At 50.7% G+C, this 4,003-nt stretch overlaps 1 annotated feature.

The window, feature by feature from the left end:
• Positions 1-99: 99 nt before the first annotated feature.
• Positions 100-183: a sequence feature (Short protein (NGA_0137400, EKU21035.1) was converted to a misc_feature.).
• Positions 184-4,003: the final 3,820 nt, after the last annotated feature.

The following is a 4,003-nucleotide window of genomic DNA, read 5'->3' on the forward strand; positions in this document are numbered from 1 at the left end:
GTCGTTCGGGCGACGTTCGCGAAATTCGTCCCGGAGACTGGGGGCAGGAATGGGAATCATCTAAGCGGGGGGAAAGGGAAAAGAAAGAAAAAAAGGGAGGGAGGGAGGGGGGGAAGAAGGTAGGGAGTGGAAGGAACATCTGCTCAGATCGATCGTGTTCAGATCATTCTTCAGATCCTTCATTTGTCTAGACCGAGGGTATGACTAAATGATGGGAGGAAAGGAGGGCGGGAGGGATGGAGAAGGGAGGGGAGGGAAGAATATTGCTTTCTTGATCTCGGATTCGAAGCCTCTTCTCCCCCCCGCCCTCCGTCCCTCCCTCCCTTCCGTTTCCCACTCACGTCCTCGATCTGGACAATTTTGGGCACGGGCAATCCGGTTATGTAATCCCAGTTTCTAGGGCGAACCCGGGCGTACGGGCGCTCGAAGTCTATCTCAGCACGCAAACGTTTTTGTTCCGCCACAAAGGCAGGGTCGTAGGGGTTCTGAGGAGGACGGTAGAGACAGAGACAAGGAAGGAGGGAGACAGAGTGAACCACACCAGACTAGGTGCTATTGCGCTTACTAACGACCATTGTGCCAGTTCAATGGATCACGCCACCCAGGGTTTCAAGCTTTGACTCTTGCGCACTTCACGGCTCCTCCTGCCATCAGCCAGGCAATTCTTACCTCCCCTTCCCCCTCTCGTGCGTTCACTTGGTCGGCCAGCGCCTGAAGGCTCTTGCCTACTTCATCCATCTTAGCCTTGAACTCCCCGGCTGCGGCCGGCGTGGCCAATTCTTCTCGTGTCACTCCTCTTCTTTCTTCTTCCTTCCCCCCACTTCCCTCTGGCACAGGGGCGGGTGCTGCTTCTTTTTTCTTCTGCACATTCTGTCCAAATCCTTCACCAGCGCTGCCCGAATTCTTCTTCTTACGGGCTGCGTAAAGTGATACCCCACTGCTGCCTCTGCTGTTCTCTCGAGAGGTCGTTGAGGGTAGGCGGTCAAGGAAGCGCAGGCTGAAGGGGGTCACGAAGGCCGTGGCGGCGTCCACAAGGGAGAGAAATAAAACCAAAAGGAGGCAGGAAGACACGCCGCAGTGTCCCCGCATCTTTTCTTTCCCTCGAACCAACCTAGCCATGCTGTTCATGTGTTCATGTTAGACATTTTCTTTGTAAGTGAAGGCATAGTGGTTAACCTGATTTCACCTCGCGACCTCCCCCCAGCAAGATACTGGCCTGCGCTGCACGCATGAACACAACATACCCTACACAGGTTTCGATCTCCAAACGAGAATGTAGATACCATAAATGTAACATCCTGTGGTACATTACATCCCGCTTGGCGTCGATCAGACGGGCCAGCGAGATTTTTAATGTCTTGAAGCGTCTTGTCCTTGTTCGCGCGTTTTTCCTTTCCTTGTCTACACGGGCCCAGCGCTTCCAGTCCTGCCTCGCGTACGGTGCTGGCGGCCTGCTTTCAATGTACAAAAATTTATACTTTTACGAAGATGGTCAAGCTTACAATTGGGAAATAAAATCGCGTTGCATTTATGAAATGCAAATTAAGACTGAATGATATAGACTGCTACCTTGCAATGTTTTAATAAAGCTGATTGTAGTGTGGGAACGACTTCAATAACGAAAAATAAACTTTAATTATTGAGCAAATCTTTATCAGGCCTTTAACACCACAGCAGCAAGAATGTCAAAGGTATGATGTTGCCACTTCTATCTCCTGAAAGGAATCTTCCTCAACTTCAGTATTTTCCTTCATATTAGCAATGCCCCGGTCCCTATGACAACATCGCCTTCCAGACATGGATTCCAAAAATCCGATATCATACACCATTTTATCATATTACTCCTTCATTCTCTTGCAATTCGCCTCTTTTCCCCTTCTGCCCCCCCTGTCCCCTTGCGGTGTGCTTCTTCCTGTGACTACCCGTCTTGCAGGCTACATCTCACATAGGCATCGATGGCGCAAGCCCTCAAGAAGGGCAATGGCCTTAATCGCATAAGCCAAAGGATGGTAATAAAGCCTCTTTAAAGCCTGTATCATCGGCGTGGGGCGTCAGCTTTTAATACGGGCGTGGCCATTATATCTTGACTATGGCGATCTGCTGTCACGAAGGCGTAATTTGATTTCACTTTGAGCGCTTTACCTTGCGTTCAATGCGCTACCCATCAAGTCAATCAAGTTCTCTGCAAGGCTGGATTTATTGATAATTTGAGGGTTAGGAAAAAGAAGACGCTCGTTGGGAGGCATTGGCCGGAGTAGGCGACTGCGAACAACATGAAGAGGAAAATGACGTTCACTGTTTCCATTTAAGGACGGCGGCTTCGAATGGATTTCCAGCAACTTTTGATATCAGTAAGAAGGGACGTATAGAATAAGGATTGACTCGAAGCCTCAAGCTTGCGTGCAAAGCGGGATGGTATCGTCGGTGAGATTGTGTGCAAGTGTAAGGGAAAGAAGGCAAAAGAACTGCTAGACCTCTATTTACAGTGGCGGCACAGGCACATTGGCTACAAGTATATATTATTAATCAATAGATATGGTATCTATACATATTGTAGGGCGTGAATACCTTGTTTAAGTGCTCCATGTAGAGCTGGCTTACCTCCCCTCATCAGATATGCGAAAAAAATAGGTGAGATAAACGTTTCAAAATCACATCCTTGAAATGGACCAGACTTTGACCACCAGCCATTGTCATTTAAATCAAGACGGAGACACAGAGGATCCTTAGTCCTCCACCCTTATCTCATTTATCAATACATAAACGGGTAAAAAATACCCCCAACGCCCTTTTCGGAAAAAAAAGTAACGGCTGACTCGAGCGTGGAGGCGATGAGCTCCTGTGTTATATTATGAGCCTGAAGCACGGCAAAATCGTGCGTATCTCGTGGCGAAGCCGTTGATGTGTCCATGCGCTGCGTGGTGATGCGCTCATTTGCGGACCTGTCGCCCTTTTTCTCCGCTTTATTTTCAGTATGAAATCTCTCATCGCGTTCCGTGCTCGGACGGGCCTCTATACGGATGCATCCCGTCCCCCCTTTTCCTTGCTCATTTCCACCTTTAGCCGTCACTATTCGCGAATTGTGCTCTTTGCATCGTAGTTGTAATCTGGGACAAACATGCTGCCTCTCAAAGGATCATTTGCGAGCGACAAGTGGCAGGTCGCTTGAAAGTTTCATAGTCATCATAACCCTTCCCTGTTCTTTCCCTTCCCTTCTCCTACCCTGCATCTTTCCCGGCCTTGTGGGCAGATGGCCTCGAGCAACTTCATCACGCAGGCCATTGAGATTGTGAAGCAAGCGATCGACGCCGACCAAAAGGGAGAATATGAAAACGCATTGGGTTACTACAAGAAAAGCCTTGGTAAACAGGAGGGAGGGGGACGGAGGGCTCGTTGAATGGGGAAGAGCAGGGGTATTGGGGCGCAGGAGCCACAACAGAGTAGAGATGCTGCCATATGGACACTACGTTTGCTTTTTTTCCTTCTCGAAATCTTGTCCCTCCGGTCGCCTGGTCCCTCGTGTCCCTTTCCTTGACAGGCCCTCCCTCCCCCTCGCCCCTCCCCTCCCCTTTAGACTACTTTATGGCAGGATTGAAGTACGAAAAAAATCCGGCCACGAAGGCAACGATACAAGCCCGGGTAGAAGGCTACATGAAGCGCGCCGAAGACTTGAAGGAGGTGGTGGAAAAAGAGCGCGCAGCGGCCCAAAACCGAGGGAGGAAGGGAGGTGGGGAAGGTGGAACGGCCACCCGGCAGCCGGGGGAGGACGAGAAGGAGGAGGAGGATAAGAACAAGTTGAAAGGGGCGTTGGCTTCCTCCATTGTCACGGACAAGCCCAATGTCCGGTGGGAGGACGTGGCCGGTTTGGAGGCCGCCAAGGAGGCCTTGAAGGAGGCGGTGCGTTCCCCTTCCTTCCTCCCTCCCTCCCTCCCTCCCTCTCTCCCTCCCTTTTGTCCGCTCCCTTTTCTTTCCTTCCCCCCTCTACTTGTCTCGGGGGGGAAAT

This window comes from Nannochloropsis gaditana (assembly GCF_000240725.1).
Source record: "Nannochloropsis gaditana CCMP526 unplaced genomic scaffold scaffold242, whole genome shotgun sequence".
Taxonomy (NCBI): Eukaryota; class Eustigmatophyceae; order Eustigmatales; family Monodopsidaceae; genus Microchloropsis; species Microchloropsis gaditana.